The 19,936-nt window shown below is 57.4% G+C and overlaps 1 long non-coding RNA gene across 1 annotated transcript in view; it reads left to right on the top strand.

Annotated features, from left to right (window-relative positions):
* The first annotated feature begins 863 nt into the window (after window positions 1-863).
* The window catches only part of LOC138178861 (uncharacterized), a 110,300-nt gene continuing 91,227 nt past the window's right edge, over window positions 864-19,936 (top strand). Inside the window, exon 1 of the long non-coding RNA XR_011172837.1 lies at window positions 864-1,631. This is a non-coding gene — a long non-coding RNA (uncharacterized LOC138178861). The remainder of the gene's footprint in view (window positions 1,632-19,936) is intronic.

Here is a 19,936-nt window from a genome sequence, read left to right as displayed (position 1 = left end):
CACGCGTCGAAGTGAAACGGAATGCAACGGAGCAACGGCGAGAGCGAGCGAGAGGAGGAGGCGAGAGGAGGCCGGAGGAGTCGGGGAAACGAAGGACGAGAAAGAGGAACAAACGTCGCTATTGTAATAGATACGTTAGCATGCAAACGCTGTCTTTTATACGTTTACCAGTCTACGGTAGTGGTGGCGATGTTTCAGGTGTGTGCGCCTGTGCTCGAGGAACCCGAGTTACCGTCGTCTCCGATTGCCGTGGATCGGACAGACGAAAATTCGTCCTATCGGATCGGGCAGCGTCGAGTCGGACAACGAGCGAACGCCGGTACCGAACGACAGCCGCCGTTACGTCTGCAACGACGACGTCGAAACGAGGAGGGAGGGAGTCGGCGTCGCGTCGTTGCGTTCCTCGCATCGTCGGGACGAAGGACAGCGACGAGTCGTAGGCCGACGCGAGGATTTTCGCGAGAGCGCGCGAAACGAGCGTACGAGCGAGTCCGAAATAAATGCTCGATGAATACGTCCCTGGGGCCCCGCGAGGTAAACGTTTGGCGGCGACGCGAGGGGGGTACGGTTGTCGGTCGGACGGTGTCGAGAAGGGTTTGGAGAGGGCGGGGGAGGAGGGGACGAGTTGGTCGGCACGGTAGCGACGAGGTCGGTGGCGGCGGCGGTGGCGACGGCGGCGGCGGCGGTGTCGGTAGCGATGTCGGTTCTCTGTGTCGGGGCGGTAGGGGCGGGGAAGGGTACAGGATCGGCTCGGTGAACGCTTAGGAGGGGAGAGGCGCGGGATCGGGACGTTCGAGGGAACGGCGTGCGGCAACGAGGGAGGGGCGGCGGTGGCAGGGGTGTAGCTACTTACCATACTCCCAGTATACCAAAGTCCCGCGGCCGACTCGCTCCGCGGCAGATAGCAGTCGCTAGCACACCACGCGCTTCTCAGCGCCGCTCGGGCAAACGGAGAAAGGCCCGGTTTCTCTCGCGAAAATGGCAGAAAATCATCGCGGCTACGGCCGCGGCCGCGGCACGTGTTCTCCGACTTCAGCGCGGGCCACCACCGCTCGGGAAAAAACGATCGAGTCGCACACCGCATCGGTCCTCCACCTACCGACCGTACGTACGTGTCCGTGATTTGCAGCGAGATCGACCGACCGACCGCCGAGCGAGAACGGTCGGAGGAAGCGACGCAACCAGGAGGATGGAACGCGACCAGGACGAACCACGAGGACCCAGAGAGAAGACGGAGAGTGCCGGACGACGACCGCGATCAACGCCGGCACCGGCATAGCATCGTGATCGGGAGACGCTGTTCCGCGTTTCGAGCGGTTCCGGTCACGTCGGTCACGTGGTCGCCGATCTCGCAGCCCTCCCCCTTGCCGTGAACCACCGCCGCCAGACCCCCTAAGACGGCTTTCCCACCAGGGAGGGGGAGTATCGACGGTGACCGGGTGGGGGCGGTGGATCGGCCGACAACAGAGGAACGGAGACGAAAGGAGAGGAAGGAGGCCGAAGGGGTGGGAGAAAACGAGAGAGAGAGAGAGAGACGGACGCTCGGTAAACGTTGGAGAGCGACGAAGAAGACAAAGAGGAAAGACGGACGTGGACGATGGAAGAGACAACCTCGATCACGACCACGTGGGGTAAGTCGACGATGAGAACAAACGTACTTTCGCTTTTTCGTAGTTTGTCTTTGCTGGAATCGCGATACGCGGTACCATTTACGTATACGATACGTAGTAGTAGTATCTGCTATTTGCCTGGATGTTTGCCTCGATATTTGCCCCGATATTTACCCCGATATTTGCGCCGGAAGAGGCGCGCACGGCCAAATGAATTCGTTCTGTCAATTACCACCGGACATTTCCAAACTGAACGCGTGCAGAATGTTTCGCGAGAAAATCGGGACGGTTGGACGAACGACTGGTCTCCGGACTAGTCGGGATCGAAGTAACGATACGTCACAACCCCCGTCACGAGCATCGTTGTTTCTCTTCGAACTGTTCGGTTGGCATCTATACTTGGCACGCGGGGTAATTGGTCGTATCTCGCGTTCGGCAACGTGCTTCGTCGCGCCAGCGTTCCAGGAGCGTTGTCGTTCGTTGCTCGTTCCAACGGGCCAATTTTTCGTCTCGGCGCCACGTGCTGTCCGACCACGTGCTCTCTCCTTCCAGTTTCCTTCGCTCTTCTTCTCTATCATCGGCCAGCGAGACAACGATCCTCGGCAAGGAAAGATTCGTTCGTCGTAGCCACTTTTTTTTCAAGCGATCGAACAGCGGTGGCGATCGATCGACCCTGGCGCACGTGCGACTGGAAAGCGATTTTAACGCAAAACCAATCGACGACATCCAGGCCGACAGTGGAGGGTGGGCCGCTATAACTTTATCCTCGCTTAATCGCCTTTTCGATAGGTACGAGCCGATCCCTTTGTTCAGACAATATCTCCACCCTGTCCCCGCTAATGTATGCACCGTGCCGGCCTCTCTTCTCGCTCCCCCCGGGGCATTCGTTCCTCGCGCGATGACTCCGGGGCTCCTAACTCGGTACTTGCTACCCCGCGCGAAAGCCAACCGAGGCTAGGGAGACCCCGTAGCACTCGTTCGCTTTTATTGAATTTTGGGACCGTTCCAGTTGCAAGCGAGAAGCACAAAGAAGGAGAGAGCGAGAGAAAAGGACGTATCCGGACACGCGCATAGAGCGAGCGAGAGGCAAGGAGGGGTTCGGTGGGCGGAGAGCTAGCCGGAATTAATTCTCAGCCCGGTGCATTGCTTTTTACGATATAACTGCGGTTTGTTAGTCGTTATTCACGGACCGAATTCAATTTCCCGTCTAACGCGGGATAGAAACAGCGCGGTAACGAATTTCTTCTTTCGATCGTCCGAGAGGGATCGTCGTCGTCGTCGTCGTCGTCGTCGTCGTCGTCGTCGTCGCCTCCGCCTGAGAGAGACGTTCCCATTTTTTACAAACACGCAAAACAGTTTGAAAATACGCGCCGCTTGCAAACGTCCCTCTTCTTAATCGAGCGGTAGCGGTCTGCCGCGAGACGGTCCCCGACCATCTCGTATACACCGGGTGAACATACATCCGGGTGAGTATTATCTTTCCGGCAGGGAGATTAAAGCAGGCGTGGCGGTGGTATACGATGCCGCAAACTCGACGCAACTCGTCGAGAGAAACCGGGAGGGTGGTCGAAAGGCGACGAGAAGCAGAAGGAGGGACGAAGACGGTGGAGAAGAAAGAGGGTGGCAGGTCGAGGAGGGAAGGAGAAGAAGCGAGGACAGTCGGGTTGACAGGACACAATATTGCAATAACTTCAATTACGCCGACACGACGGATCACCGTGGGGTGAACGGATCTGCGGACCCTCGCGCCAACGCACCCCGTCCCACCCCCTCGTCGTCCCATCCCATTCTCTCGTTTCATCCATTTGTATAGACGGAGTAACACAGACGTCGCGGTCGAATTGGCTGTCGGATACGAAATGGGGCTACCTTTAAACAAGTGCTTCTTAATAAACCATTGACGCGCGAAACCACCCTCGAAAATATGCCCCTTGGCGGTCTCGCGCCGACATCGGGCCACCCTTCTGCGGGGCTCGTCGTCGAGGGACGACGTCTAGTCACCGTTACTTCGTTAAACTCGAAAAGCCAGCCGGTTCTTGCGTCGACCGACCAACTTAACGAAGCGTTACGCCGTTTTTATTTCGACGAAAATTTGGACGCCGGCCAAACGCGAATAAACTTCGCGCCTTGTTTCCGTTCGACCGACCGACTCTCTTGCCCCGACTCTCTTCCGGCCGAGAACCGACCGGTGAAACGCGCTTTCCGTCGGTTTGCCCGCCGTTAATACGCCAAATTATTATTCCCGATGAATTTGCATAGAACCTTTGGCCGCGTGAGCGACGGAACGCGATTTCTTGACTCGGAGGAGCGCGCGAAGCGTGAAACGGACGATGACTTATCGACCGCGCGCGCGCAGGCGAGTTTCAACGGTGGAAAAATCCCGCTAGACCGTTTTGCCCCGCGGGCTAGGGCATTTCACTGGGGTGGCTGGGCACCCCTCTTTGCTCGCGTCCCACTCGAAATTTCGCTCGGCTAGCGCTTTTTTTTAACATTTATTTGACAGCTGTCGTCCGCAATGCGCGCTCGTTTACGTAGCGCGACCGCTCTCGTCTTTTGGTAGAACCGCGCGTAACGACACGAACGGGCGAGAGGAGAAACGAAAGGGCGATCCGAGACGAGCGCGGATTCATCGTTCTCGTCGCGATCGTCTCCCGTGTTCCGTTCGTTATCGCGTGACACGCGCCTATTTTTTCCTCTCCAGATCCATTTTCCCCGCGTCGGATGTGGTTTCACGAAACTCGCGCGGTTTGGCAATCTAAACGGCGAGCGGAACAAGGGAGAAACAGGACGGTTCGCGCGCGATTTTCGTGTACTCGTTCGTTTTATCAAACGCGGCATCTCGTACGCGCGTCGGACGTAGTGTCGAAACCGGAAGAATCGCAACGGCGTTCGTTTGTACCGTTACGACGCAACGAAGAAGCACGTTTCGCGGACTCGTAGTCGCTTTCCAACGAGTACCTCCGTTTCGTTTCCCTCGAACAGATCCGCGGAGATCCGTTCGTCGATCTTCGCCGGCCGTTTTTCGGCCATCGTTCGGTTCGTCGCTGGCGGATACCGCTAGCACGCGTTTCCTCGAAGTTTCGCCACGCTCGTAGCTTATCGACGGTGGCGCGGTAAAACTCGTGGCGAGATCAGCGATCGCGGAAGCGCGATTTGTAAAGTATTCGCGAGCCGTTCAACTGTCACGTAAGGCAATCGCGAGGGTGAGCTCGTCACGCGAGCGAAACGAATCGACGATAATCGTCGAGCCTCGGTTAATTGTTCCGCGAGGCACGTCGCCGAGTGCGTGGGCGTAATGTTTCGCTTTCTCCGTGATCGCGAGGCGCGCGCCCGTGTCGCTCGATCCGAGCGAACCAACACGCGAAAAATTACCGGGAAATTATATCGTGGCACGACACTTTTCTCCTTTTGTTATCCGCCGCATCGCAACGCTTCGTACGTTCATTCTCGTTAAGGTAACGATTAACCGCCGGACTTTTCTCACGGCTGGAATTTTCTCGCCGGAAACGAATCCGGCGTGCTCGGGCCGCGAAGCTCGATTTCGTAGGAGAGGAAAAACGTCGGAGAGCCGAGCGGCGTGGATTCCGCGGCGAGAGTTCCTTCGCTCGAGTTTCGCTTCGGAGGCGAGGTAGAAAAAAAAGTGAAAACCGTATGGATAGGAGGCGGGTGCGGGGAAGGGGGCGACCGAGCCTGAGAACTTCGTCAATTAGAGGGAACAACAATTAGTCGACGCGACGTAGACGCGATCGGAGGCGACGGAGGCGGCTCTTTCGAGCCGATAGGCAGGTAATAAGCAATAACGGATCGTAGAGCGGCCTGTCGGCTACGCGCTCCGGTCGTTCGGCGCGCAGGCATCTTCGGCTCGTTTAATCGCGCGCGTTCGCACGACGACGCGAACGTTCAGCGCGTGGTGTCGCGCGTCGCCCGACGTTGCGCAACGTTTTTTCGCTCGTCTCGGGGACAGCATAAATCACGTCGGTCAGAGAAATAATAACCGGCGTAGCGTAACGAGCGCCGGCGGTGACGAGTGACGAAACAGCCCGGTGTCTCGATGTCGTCGATTTCTCGACGTTCAATTAGGGACAGCGTCGGCGCGCCGCGGCCAGACCGCCGCTTTTCTTCGTTTTCCCTGGGAATCAACGTGGTCGCCGCCGCTTTCTTTCTTTCGGTCGCGCGGTGCCGCGGCCGCCGCGACGACTTCGTAATAAGCTTTCGTTTCGCCGGCAAATTTGCAATTCAATCCGGCGGGGGTAGCGAGCAACTTCTTCTCGCGCGCGGCTATCGCGGCATGCGACGCGCCAACGACGGCTCGTCCCGCGATCGGAGCGATCCGCGCGGCCCCGCCGAGCGTTCGATCATCGGCGCTGCGAGGTCGCGCGACGACCGGAATATCGGCCACGTTCCCTGTACGCGGAACATCGGCTCCGACCGAGAAAAATCGGCGAGAATGTCGGCGATGAACGCGTCGGCTACTTTCCCGCGGCGAGACGATCGTTTCGCGTCTGGTTGCCGTTCCCGTTGCCGTTCTCGTTCGCGTTCCCTCGGCCACGGTACACCGACGAGGATTCCTTCGATCAGTCAGCGCGGGACACCGGACTCTCGAGCGAAGAAAAACCTGACTTCCAGGCTTGCTCTCGCGTACGTGAGTTACGTGACGCCCGATCGACCGTCGATTTATCGCGATCGTAGGACGCGCGCACCGGCGACCGGATGCGAGATTCGTTCCTGCCGATCCATTCGACGGAGCCCGACGTTACGTGACGTGACGTGACGTGACGCGACGTGACGCGACGTGACGCCGCATCGCACCGTACGCACCGCTGCGACCGAGCGTTTGCCCGCTTTCTTCTCGCCAAGTTTTCTCGCGGCCTGCGATCGACACCGAACGATCGATCGGCCGCGATAACGCGTAGCGCGACCGACGCCAAGTACATACTAATAGTTTTTGCGATCCAGGGCCGTGTACATTGCCTAGCTGGATCGGTCGCGATAAACCGCGATAAACCGCGAATAAGATAACGACGATAAGAAATCGTCGGTTAGCGTGACGCGAGACGGACGGACGGAGCGGAGACTCGGCGACCGCAACGAGTCGCGCGAGATTCGCCAGTGAATTTTCTACGTTGTCGGTGAAACTCGTCCGTCGTGCGCTTTGCGAGCCGGCGGTAAAGACAGCGCGCGGTTCGCAGGCCCGGTCTTGGCCCCGGGGCTGTGGATGGAAGCTCGAAAGGCGACCGTTCCGAAGTCGTATCGCGAAAAGGAGAGGCACGCCGGCAATTTTCGGGACGGTCGCGAAATAATGATGATCTTTATCCCTAATGAAATTAGTCCTGCTGCTCCGGACCGCAGGAATAGACGTCGTACCGTGAAATTACCGTAATAGGCGGCGAGCCCGTAGATCTCCGCTACACGGACCCGAGCCGAGCGTCTCTTCTTCTCGTCGGCTTCTCCAAACCTGTGCAACGTTTCTCGTGTATTTTGCGTCGATTTCGCGTCGCGTTGCCTCGCCTCGCCTCCCCTCGCCTCCCCTCGACCCAATCCTCCCGGAGCTAACGCGGAACGATCCTGCAGCCTATTTCACCAGAACGCCTAAATATAGTTCTCTTTTTTACCGGAATTTAAAATTACGGTCGTAAAGAAGCCGAGGGTAAATTAGAAGATTCAACCCTCCGGGGGTGTTTCTATTCTCCTGGAAACTCCCGTATCGGTAGAACGATGCCAGGTCGCGTCGGCCCGGCGAGTGGCGAATGGCGAGCGAGCAACGAACGGATGGTAGCGGGCCCCCTTCTGCGAAATCTCCAACGACAGTTGCCCGCTCGCAAGTGCCTGCTACTCGGAAAGATTTTCTTGCACCTGCCCCGGCACAGCCTGTCGAAGCCCATTACCGATCGATCTGCCGGCGAGTACGTCGACGTCCCGCGGTTTCGTCCGAAGCGTTCGCCGCGCGGCAAGCGCCGCGCCATCGTCGGGACCCGCAGCCCCACGAGCTCTTTCTGACGGAAACAATTGCTGCCGCGGGGCATCATTTACATCATAAGCAATCATAATGATCGAATTTTCGGCGAACGACGATGATCCAACGAGTGGAACGAGGGGAGCCAATTCAGAAGTGGGTACCCACTTACGAACCGTACGAACTATGCCCGCGAACAGACAAAGAGAACGGCAGAGAAAGAAAGAGAGAGAGAGAGAGAGATCGAGCCACTCTTCTGACCCTCCTCCGTCTCTTTCGACTTCATAGCTTCGGGCTACCTGCGCTCGTTCCTACGAACTGCCACCCGAAAAATCTCCCGCCCAGCCCGCTGTCGTTTTCAGGAAATATCGTTTCGACTTTTCCGCGTCGAACGCGCGTCGATCTCGGATAGTAGCTTTCGTGGCAAACTAATTACGCGTGTCGCGCCATTCTCGAGTCTCGCTTCGAATCGAACGAATATGAAATTTCCGAAGAGGGTTCGAAGAGCGTAACGGGCATGGGTTACCGCGCTATTTTCCACTCGGGGTTTTACCAAAGACGACTGGAGAGGTCTGTTTTGGGCTTTGGTAGCGCTCACCCTCTCTCCCTCTCTCTCTCTCTCTCTCTCTTTGTCTCTCCGTACGTACGACTGGACCCATCAGTATGCGGACCACGAAACGTGGTCGAAGCCTCTCGCCCCTCGTCGTCCTCCTCCTCGGATTCTCCTTCTTCGTCGTTCGAAGCTCGCCTCTCTCTTTCATCGCACGGTGCCCTTCTCTCCCTCGTCTCGCTTTCTTTCTCTCTCGCCGCTTCTCGCCGTACCTCCTTGTCCCTCGGAAAGCGAAACGTAGGCTGTTTCGAAGAGAGTGTTTCCAGCGTAATACCGAAACGGTATTGATTGCAGGCTGCCTAGTTTAGCTCCACCGAAGCTATCGCGATAAGCTCTCGCCTATTTTCGTCGGTTGTCCGACGCCGATCCACGTAGGTCGACGAAGCGAAGAAACGCGACGAACGTAACTTTCGTCGAAGGGTGAGAGCGTTCGCTCGCGATCGGCTGGCGGTTTGTTCGGGTCGAAGGAGCAAAGAGGAGGGAGATCGATTCCGCGAGAAAATCTCTATTCGGTGGACCGTGACGGATAGCGGAAATCGTGGCTGTCGCCTGGAAGCGAAATTGGCTGCAGGACCGTACTAAAGGGTAGTAACGACGTAACAATGACCTCGGCGAGGGTAGTAGTCGTCGATGACTCGAAGGACTGTGGGAACGGTAGTTCCATCTCCGGAAGATGGGGTTGCCGTATCGTACCGTGGCAGATAATTAGACCGGTAATCGGGCGAACGGTCTGAGCTTCCAAGTATTACCGTTCTCTGCGATTTAATACAGAGCGACGGTCTGCGAGTTCTCCGATTCCCTTAACGACAGTCCCTCGTTCTACCCGAGATCTTATCGCTCGTATCTTCGTCGTTGACCTCGACTACTTCCAACTACATGGCGACCGTCCATCTCGCAAATCCACCCCCAAATCTCTTTTCTCGCTGTAGTTTTAACCGACAACGACGACGACGACGACGACGACGACGACGACGCGACGGGACGCGGTTCGACGAGCGATCTCTCGAGAAGGCGGCACGACGATTTTCACGGATTCCCACGAAAGCGAGAAAGTGGAAGCGACCGCGGCATTTTTGTCGTGCGTTTGGCGGCACATAACGAGGCCGGGGATCGATTGCCCTCGACATTAGCATCACAATGCCGGACACCCCCCTGCGCTATGCCACTGTACGTATAACGTGGTTGATAGACGGCTGGAATTTGGGAAGAAAACCGGGGGAAAAGGAAGGCGAGACACGGTTAGAGAAGACGGAGAAGCGGCGCAGGGGGAGAGAGCGACGTCGCACCAGCGGGCTTATTAGTCAGCAATGTGATCTATTTGCCCTGTACTGGCATAAAGAACCTACGCGTTATTGTGCCACTATGTTACGAAGAAGGGCGTTATTGCCCAATAGGGACCTCCAGTTAGGTCGCGCACCAGCAACCCGTGGCGACGTATGGCGTACGGTTATGGATATCGCTCGTTCTTTCGCCTCTCCCTTTTCTTCCTTTCCATCAACGACCCCCCGCAGGCATCTGCTAATACGCCGGTAATTTTTTCTCCATTCCGGATATCGCTTTATTATTTCCTGCCGCCTCGGCGTTACCATTGCCGGCGAATTCCACGCGTCGCCGTAATCGTGGGAAGGGAAGTGGATAAAATTCCGCAAGAACGAGAAAGCTCGCGGGGGCACCGAGCGTTTTTCGTCGACGGCGCGTGTTCGTCGAACGCGTCGTCGATCGGACGTCACGATTTTGAAAGCGAAAATCGCGGCCGTGGGATCGGAGAAAGCCGCGCGCGCGCGCCACTAAAAACGTCTCGACGGACGAACACGATCGCGCGGCCTCGCAGCACCGGCCACACCGATGGGACACGGGCTCCGCTTTTTCGTGTTCCGAATTTTAAAACGCCTTTCGATGGAACAAAGGTGACGATATCGATGCGCGCTCGGCCACCTTACGCATCGAACGGTTCCGTAGTCGGTAGCCGCGTATAAGTACGCACCTATCTGAAATCTACGAGCCTCGCGAGCACTCGGGGGCGAACCCGAGCCAGAGGAAGGGTCTGCCATATCTGGAGGAGGCCGTCATTCCTAACGTACACGGTGTCTCGAAACCACATCGCGCCTACTATTCTCCGCAGCAGCGAGAAAAAAGCCATCGACGCGACTAAAAACTCGTCGTGCGTACGACGAGGCTTCATAATTGCCGGATAACGAGCTCCTCGAAGATTAAATAACGGCCGACCTGCTGCGTCCGGGAATAACACCTCGCGATCGAGCCGCTCGAAAAAACGAACCGACAACGAACTCTAAGAACTTTATAATTCGCGAAGTAAGGCGGGTTCGTAACGAGGCCGGTATCGCGCTGCGTCGCGTTCCGTTCGTCGTCTCGCGGGACATTCCTCTCCGAGACGAAGACCACTATGGACTATGTTTTGCGATACGACTAGCCAACGATGTCGAGTTTTCCAGAACGCGCAGCCGAGGCACGAGAATCGTCGAACCGGTATCGCTCGCGATCTAGAGAATTCTAGCGCGGCTAATTTCTTTATCGTCCGTCGTCGCTGCGTTTCTTGTCGTTCGCGAGATCGAAACGAGAAAGAAAGTTTCGCGGACACTGGGTAGATGAACGGCGTTGCTGACAGGACGATGCCACGGCCTCCATCCGCGACACTCCGTATTCCATTGTCGGTTTTGGTTGGTTGGTCGGTCGGTCGGTCGCTTGCTCGCTCGCTCGCTCGCTCGCTCGGTAGTGCCATTGTTTAGCATCCCGCGGATTCAGCCTCGTCTGACTCATGCGATCGGCTTCCGTCCGCACGCGCGACCCAATCGAACCGTCACTGTCGCTCGCTCGTTTTGGCTCGTTGCTCGCGGCTTCGTTCTCGCGACCAGCAATGGCGTCATCGTCGCGAAACGAAGTCTTACCGCGTACCGCGTTTCCTACCATCGATCGCGCTTTCGTAACGCCCGATTCCTGGAAATCCGGATGACTCGGTCGGTCGATTTCGTCATTTTCATCGTCGAACGGTCGATCTCTCGGAAGCCGACGCGGAGGCCGCGTTCCGATCGAAGCCACCGGTGCTTTCGAATCTCTCGACGACGTTCGCCGCACGATTCGGTCTATCGGTGGAACGAGAGTTCGAGGACGAGAAATCGTAGGAAAAAGGGCGCGGCGTGGCGAGGCCAGACGGTACATCGTGCTCGCGAAGCAGCGAAACGCTTTCGGAAAATCCATAGCGTCAAGGAATATACAGGGTTCCAGCGTGGCGGAACACAATGGCGCGTTGTTAGAAAGGCGGTAGGGCGATAAGAGAGAGGAAGAAGGAGGCCAACTATGGGTGGAGAGGAGAGGAGAGAAGAGGAGAGGAGAGGAGAGGAGTGGAGAGAGAGAGAGAGAGAGAGAGAAAGGTAGAGAGCTTGCGGCGTCGGTCCTTGCCCCGAGTACGTGCTTCGAGTGACAAAGCTTCTAGCATGAGACCGACCGACCGACCGACCGTACGAACGCCAGAACGATACGGCGCATCAAGGTCCTCGACGATCGATAGACACGCTCGACTAAAATCTAGACGCTCCTCTCGCGTATTCCTCTTCTTCCCTCGGACCGGCCGTTTCTCTTTCTTCGTTTTCTCCGCGAAGTTTCCCCGGTTCACCGTTGCGGCGTCGTTTGCCGTTCGAGAACCGGAGAAAATTAAACTTCTCGCCCGGACATAGGCCGGAGGAGCGTGGAGCGTGAAGATTCGTCGAAACGCTGGTCGGATATCGCCGATACGTAATGCGACGCGATCGTCTCGTCTCCGTTCGCGGACGACTCGCGGATCTTCGCTCCGTTTGACGAAAACACGGTCGGTCGTGAGTTGGAACGGCGAGGCGCGATATTTTGACGTTTTCTCGGCTACGCCGGCTTTGGCGATCGAACGCGGAACGCCGTTCGGTGTCCGATGGCGCGTAGTGACGGATCACGTTGGGTCGAGACGGGAGCCGCGTTGCTACGTACGTAGGTGTCAGCAGATCCGTATCTGGCCCCATCGTGGCCGCGCTCGGCAGCGTGAAATGAAATTTGACAGATCGGCCCCGCACACGCGTGCCCCTCTCTCCTCTCGTTCCTCGTCGTCACCCTTCTTCTTCCACTCCCGCTGGCTCCCTTCGACGTTTCGAGTGCGAACGAACGCCGTTTCCTCGATTTCACCGGCTCTCTCGTTGCAAAATGGCGTTTCTCGCACCTCCAGGGTGCCCCACGGGCATCCAACACCTCCTCCCGCTCTCGCGAATGCTCTCCCCCTGCCCCCCCGTCCCCTTTTGGCTGGCTCGTGGGGCCGTACACCCTATTTTATACAATTCTCTTTTATCTGCCACTTCCCTGCCGCCGGTTACGCTCCCTCGGGGCGCGGTTCAAGCGGGCCTCCTTAGTTCCAAGCCGACACCTTTTTACAAATACATCACACGACCTTCTGCCCTAGCCATCCCGTGCCCTCTCTCCTTTCTCTTTCTCTTTCGCTTCTCTCCTCTTCGTCGGAGTTTCGTACGCGCAGTTAGTAGGTGACGCGTTTGCTCGAGTGCGTGAATAAAACGCTGCGGGACGTTAGGCGCTTCGCGGATGTTCGCTCGTCGCGCGAAACACCCGCGCGAACGTTCAACGGGTGAACGCGTGTCTCGTCTCGTACGAGTTACACGACGTGGCCGCGTCGAATTCAGGGCACGAACCCCGCGCAGGGAACGTTGGCCCCCGTGTCGATGTCCATCGGCAACGAAACGAACTCGATGCGATTACGTTGCTCCGTAACGAGTTTTTTCTCGCCTCGAACCTGGCACCCTTCGTAATCTGCCATCAAAGCGCGGCAAGTTCGCCGTGACGATCTTGATCGCGACACCCTCTGGACCGGCGGTCGACGCAGACATTCGATCGAGCGACAGCTGCCCCGCATCGAAAACCAAATTATACGCTCAAAGGATCCAAGATCTCTATTTAGATTTCTATCTGTGGCTCGTGATGCGACGCAGCGACAACGTCACCGTCGTCTCTGCCAGCTTCAACGAAAGCAGCCACGAACGATTCTTCGTAACGGTTCGTGCGAACGCGGCGCGGCGTTCGATTTCCTCGCCGGTTTTAATCGCGTTTCGTTCGCAGCGTCCAACAGCGCCGATAGCATCTAACGGAGGCGTCCCTCGCACGTTCTTGTTCGTCGAGCCGATTTAGCGGCCCCTAACGGTCCTTCGAACGACCTAGGAAATGGAGAAAAGGCCGGGAAAGAGAAAAGGGTGGTCGTCGCGTCGGTGTCGTCCAAGATCAAGGTCGTACGACGGTCGCGAGAGATCGTAAAACAGCGAAAGTCGTTCGAGCATATTCTTTTTTCCCGTCACCTTGGATCATCGACGAACGCGCGAAGTAGGATTTAAGCGGGCGAGCAGGAGGGCACGAAACGTGGAAACATAAAATTGAAAAGTTTGCGATACGTCGGTTTATGGACGTTTTAGATCGCGGTAAAGCGGAGCGTCGCTTCTACCGCCGATCGTTATACTTTTCTCGCTGCGGTTCGCGGATTCCGTTGGCAAAAGTTTTTCCCTCTGCACGGCCGTTATCGGCCGCGTTTGTCCTTCCAACCATCCCCCGCGCCGTTTCCACTTTCCGTCCCGTCCCGTGTCGAACTCGCGGTTCCACTCGACGGTCGTTCGTCCTAGTTTGTCTGGCGCTCGACCGGAACTGTCCCCTCCCCCACCCCCCGCCCCTCCTTATCCCGATCAAATTGTCCGGTCTCCGCGAAGAACGGTAATTAGGCGAGGACAGGGAATGCCGTTGGATAGAGAGGTTGGCGAAGCGACCTTATGAAAGAAGTTGTTCGGCATTCCAAGCTCATTGAACGGCCGCATTCCAAGCCTGGATCCCCACGGAACGGTTAATTATCCGTAGATTTTTGGCCAGAGGTCCGCATGCCGCCCGCCCCCTCCCCCGATAGAGCGATATATTGGGAAGGGTTGCGCAGAGAGGAAGAGCGAGCACGGGCCTAAGGGGTTAGCGATGAACTTGGACTCGCTAATGAAGCCCGTTCCCTCTCCGTCCGAACGAGTCATCGCCTCCGTTTCGACTATATTTTATTGCGCGGCCGGCTTGGTTTATTATCGCCGTGGTCTTTCCTTTCTCCCCCGGTTGCCAGTCGGCTTGGCTTCTCCGCGCCTTCGACGACTCCACCCCCCCGAGAGCGTTAGGCGTTTCTGGCTAGATCAACCCTTCCTCACGCCCGACAACCACGATTCCGACCCTCGCAGAAAACAGTGACGCTCAACGAGCCGTTCCATCGCGCACGAATTCGCGCGAAACAAAAGGGTTGCACGAGATGTCTATCACGGGCATCGGAAGCGGAATCGCAACGAACCGTACCGTACAGCGATCGCTCGCTCGCTCGCTCGCCTTTCGTTCGACAAGCTCGTTCTCGCGTAGTCGCAACTTTCTTCCGCTCGCCTTCGTCCGTCCACGCGTTAAAAAAACTCTTCTCGAGTCTCGTTGACCTTTGGCGACCTTTCCCTGACCGTGGAGATATCGCGCGGCCGTTCGCTATCTTCGGGTTCGTCGGGTCTCAGCGTCGCGCCACCTTCTTCCAGCTATCGGGCCATCGGAGAGACATGAGAACCGGTGGCTTTTAACGCGACCAGCTTAAAACTATAATGCGCCCTAATCCGGCAATATCTCATGCTGTCTTGCGGGATTCGCTGGCGCGCAGTCGTTCCTATTTAGCGGATCCTATGTACGTACATCGCGGGGACCGCTCGTCGATGGATCGTCGACCCTTTCGTCGAGCGACGTTCCGCTCTTTTCGCGGACGTCCGATCGTCTCTCGGGAACGACGAGGGCAAAATTCGGGGAAACTCGTCGGACGAGGGAAAAGGGGACGAGGGGGCGATCCGTCGTGCGACCACTCTCCGTTGCTAAACCGGTCGTTAGTCCGACACGTACGGTGCGATGGGTAATCAAAATCGCGAGATTGGTACCGCAGGGGTTGAGAGCGAGGAGGGAAGTTGCGGGCAACCGAGTGGTCGGAGGAAGAGCGTCTTAGCGGCGCATCGGCGTCTGTTCGCGAAGGAATTACGAGGTAACTTTGTCTCCGAAGATAGCGGGACGGTTGCTCGGCTGCAACCGAGTGCTATCTCGGGATCGGAGCACGAGGCGAAGACGCGCGATATAGCGAGTGGCGAGGATATAGTGGGAACCTTCGGATGGAGGTTAGCACCGGTGGAGAGGGTGCGAGCTGGTGAGTGTGCATGATGGGTGAGGCTCCTCGGAGGCTTGAGTTTCCATTGGGGTTGGTTCTTGCGATATAAGCTCTCGCAGCCACAGAACCACCAGCCAGCCGTCCCCCGAAAGCCCCTCTAACCACCTCGAAAGCCCGGCATCTCTCGCTGTTCCACCACGCAGCTCGCCCGCAGACCCCTACGAGACATACAGCATACCCACTATCACCCACAGATAGCGGTGGTTCGGGTCGTCTCTCGGTGTGCTACGGGGTGTCGCGAGCCTCATACATATTCAGCGGATGCATCACCCTCTACCCGCTAGGAACCCACCCCGCCCCGACCACCGCGACCTCCATCTACCACCACCGGTCATCTATTGACCCGACATCCCCCAGGGCCTTTCTCCGTCCACCGATGGACCAAAGTTTCCCCGGAACCTCGCTAAACTCGAATTACAGACCAGTTTTCGAGACCGATTGATGTTTAGGCGTTTTATCAAAACCGAGAAGCAGCGCTGCCGCTCTCGCGGAAGCGCGATCGCCTCCTCCCGCTCTCGATGCGAACTCGGGCTGTCACGAGGTTCGCGACGCCACGATCGCCGAACGCAACGTGCCATTTGTTCGATCGACGTGACGCGCGATCTCTACTTTTCGGTAGCGCGGTTAACGGGCAGCGCGCGCCACTCGATATCCGGCGAATAAATTTGTCGCGGATCCGTGGTGACACGAGCGAGCGAGACGGAGCGACGGTCTCGCTAAAATCCGTATCGACGCGATCGGTCAAAGACGATAACCGGGCGACGTTTATGGAACGGAGACGATGCAGAATTCATGCGTCTCGAATTTATCTTACGCCGGCGATAAATATTCTAGCAGGCGTTCGCCTAAGTGGATCGGCGGGGAAGGAAGGTTACGAGAGGCGTCGATCGGTCGAACGGTCGACGCACGACGCTCCTCCACGGCTTTGGTCGCGGCCTGTCGATGGGCAGCGGCGGCTAGGAAGCGCGCGGTTCGCTTCGCTGACATCCGACGCGACAGAACGGTTATTTACATAATAATCCGAGCTGCGGGAATAACACGTAATTGATATAAATATGCCGGGCGATGACGGCACCGACAGACGTACGGCAGACTGTGCCCGCTGGCCAGCCTATGGTATCCATGGACTGGCTGCGCATAATTTAGCATAAATAATAAATAATATTGTGAACACGTGCTGCGTTAACGCGCGTGCGTCATTAATACTCTCCCGCCGTATACGTACACTTGGACGCGTATTCCACACCGCGCGAACGGATCTCGCTTCTTCGATCCGGTTATCCGTGCGTTTCTTAAACTTCGTGGCGCGCGTTTCACGCGCATCGATCTAACCCGCGTTACGTTTATCGTCTTCCGTCGGTCGACTGCCGACGCGATTACGCGATCTCCGCCGACCTATCGGACGAGCGTCACACGCACGCTTCGAACAGCGATCGGAGCGCGCGTATCCCGATCTCGTTAAATCGTCCGGTGAATCGCATTCCTGCGGTGCTTATTGCCTGTTCCCGGTAATAATTAACCCGGTTCCACGATTCGCGTCGGAAGAAGCGTAGCAGGAACGCGCGTGGTTGCGTGTGTGCGCGCAGCCGCCAATACCTGGCAGATAGGACGCGGATCCGATGAATCGGCGCTGCCGTTTCGGGGAACGGGGAACAGCTCCGGCTACCACATCCCGACAACATCTTAATTCGCGATAAAGGGTATTAGGGCTGGAAACGGACACCGGGCTAGCCGCGGCACGGCACGGCGCCGCCGACCCCGCAACTGGAACTGGAACTCCGACTCGTCTCGGATACGAACGAGACACGCAGGCCTCTCTCGTTCCACGTATCCACGGGGACGCGACAAGATTAGCATCGCTATTCGGTTACACGCGAGAGAGACACGCGGCTCCACGGCTACCGTGCGTCGCTCCTCGTGCACACGTTCTCGCCGACACGGCGATAGACCGAGGGAACGGTCTCGGAGATTCGCAGCCTCGATCAATAAAATCTCGCAGGCAACTCTCTCTCTTCCTCCCTCTCTCCGTCAGTCTGCCAGAGTACCGAAATAATATAATCGATGGCGGGAAAAGAAAGAGAAAAAAAAAACGGACGCGATTCGGAGAAAAATTTATCGCAACGTCGCACGGGCGGGGTGGCGATTTTAAGAGGAGCCACCGAGTTGCCAGCGAAGAAGCTCATCGGTCGGTGTCAGCTGGTAATATATACGTCGTGTGCCCATAAGCATCGAGTTGCGCGATGCACAGCTTTCTATTGGCCAGCGTCACGTCGTAAATAACCGGCTGGCATTTGCTCGCGGGTAGTAAACATTCAATAAACGATCCAGATCCGTTTACGGGAATGCGTAATGCGGACGACGAGTCGCGAGGCACTTTTCGGAGGAGACCTCTAACCGGCGATCGAGAAGACGGGCCGGGAGGACGACGATGGTAGCTGTTACTTATTTACGAGGGAGAAATTCTCGTTGACCCGGTGGCGGACGAATGGCCGTGTTCGCGACGAATCTCGCAGGGTTTACGAGCGCGCGAGAGGGAACGAGACGAGATTCGTCGAGTCGGCGACACGCTGGCAAGGAAGAGAGAGCGAACGGTTGGACGTCGGTGCGGGAAAGTTTCGGGCTCTTTCAATTTCTCGATCGTTTCGCGTGGCCGTAAGTCAAGGATAATGGAAGCGAGAGCCGGTCGCGAGCATATTCGGTTATCGTTTGGTCGGTGCCCGGAGCCAGCCGATGCCAGCTCTGGCACCCCGGCTTCGACGTTAACACCCGCTAATCGAGCCCGATCGCCGAGCGGATAGGGCAACTGCGAGATCGAGAAGCCGGAGCGAAAAAAGAAGCTGGTCGGCGCGCTCGCTCGGTTATTTGATTAAGCGACGAGACGAGACGAGACGAGACGAGACGAGACGGGACGAGACGGGACGGGACGGGACGAGACGAGACGAGACGGGATGGACGAAGGCGCGCGGTTGCCTCCTCGTTCAATTTCCCAAGGTGCTCAATTTCCATCGTGGTCTCTTTTGCGCCACGCGAATATATCTACGACGAACGATCGTCTGGACGCTGAGAAAATTGCAGGAGCGGCGATTGCAATTTATCCGCGAATACCTCGGAGGAGCCGATGATCCATGAGTGGCCCGAAGGAAGAAGTAATCCGGCCCGCAATCAAGAAGCGAGCCATCTTCGATCGAGGGCAGCGTTGCGGTCCGCGCGGACAGGTTTATCAATGCATATTGGAAACAAGTTGGCCGTTAAAGAAAGCGTTCTTCGCTGCACGCAAAAGGAAGGATGCCGTGGAGGTTTCGGCCCGTCCTAGTCGGCTGCTTCTTCTTCTGCTACTTCTCCTCCTCCTCCTCCTCCTCCCTTTCTCTCTTTTTCTCGTCGGCGCACCACCCGCTCCTCCTGTACGCCCTCTGCTCGCTCGTTCGGTCTTGCTGGCTCGTTCGATGGCGCGCAGCACCGCACTGCACTCCCTGAAATATGCCGCGCGTTGTGAGTTAGTTTAATATGCAAATGGCCGGGGAGATAACGGGTCGATCCGTGAAGAGTGGAGACGGCTAAGTCGTGATTCCGGTAGCCGTGTCTTCTCAACCCTCCGCGTCGTTCCTCCTCCTCCTCCTCCTCTTCCTCCCTTCTGCTTTTTGCTCTGTCGCCTGGTCGAACTCGAGGACCGGTGCACCGGAGGATCACAGAGAGAGAGAGAGAGAGAGAGAGAGAGAGAGAGAGAGAGAGAGAGAGAGAGAAAGAGAAAGCGAGGAACGGTTGCTGGCTCGCGCTGAGCGAATTGAGAGATAAGGGGCCCACGCTTAGGCCCCTCGTGGATGACCAGGGACGCATCGTCGCCCGTGGTCCATCACCGGTCTCGAGATGCTGCCGCTCTTAAAAGCGCGCCTAATGGACCGCGCTCGGTAGCGGCAAGCCCCGGTGGTCTCGCTACGAGGAACGACCATCGCGTCGATCGCGGATGCAGCGCGTACGAGTGGGCGAGCGGATCGCGAGATCTCGATGAAAATTTAGCGCTCATCCCTGACCGTTTAATCCCGCAACGGGCCGAAAAGCCGCGTCTCGGAGGTAGTTGGACGTCGATGGTTGCGACGCTCTCGGGTTCGTGCCTCGGCGTCCGGCACGATCATCGGATAGAAGGTGGCGAGAAACGGAGGAGAATCGATCGACGTCCTCGGTCGGCCGGTCGTTCGTTCGTTGGCTGAGAAAGAAGAAGAACCGTAACGTGGTGGCCTCACCGTGGCGCACCGTGTGTTCCCCGTGGCCTCGGTGTTGGTCGGTGTCGAGGTGTGTAGGAGGCTCGAGGGGGAGCCGAAGGGGGTTAGTAGCTAAGGTAGGTAAGCGCTTCATTAGGCCGCGAGAGCTCCCTAATTACACACGGCCTCATTAGCGGCTCCTGCTCTCCTCTCCCCGAACAGCCGTCCTCCCTCGACCTGCCTCGGCCTGCCACGCCGTTCCACTCCGCTCCTCCACCTACCACTACCAACGTCGCCTATGGACGCGTCGCACACCCTCTGCTA

This window comes from Bombus flavifrons, chromosome 4 (genome assembly GCF_040668555.2).
Source record: "Bombus flavifrons isolate JBK064 chromosome 4, iyBomFlav1_principal, whole genome shotgun sequence".
NCBI lineage: Eukaryota > Metazoa > Arthropoda > Insecta > Hymenoptera > Apidae > Bombus > Bombus flavifrons.
This window is presented reverse-complemented; position numbering and strand designations above follow the sequence as displayed.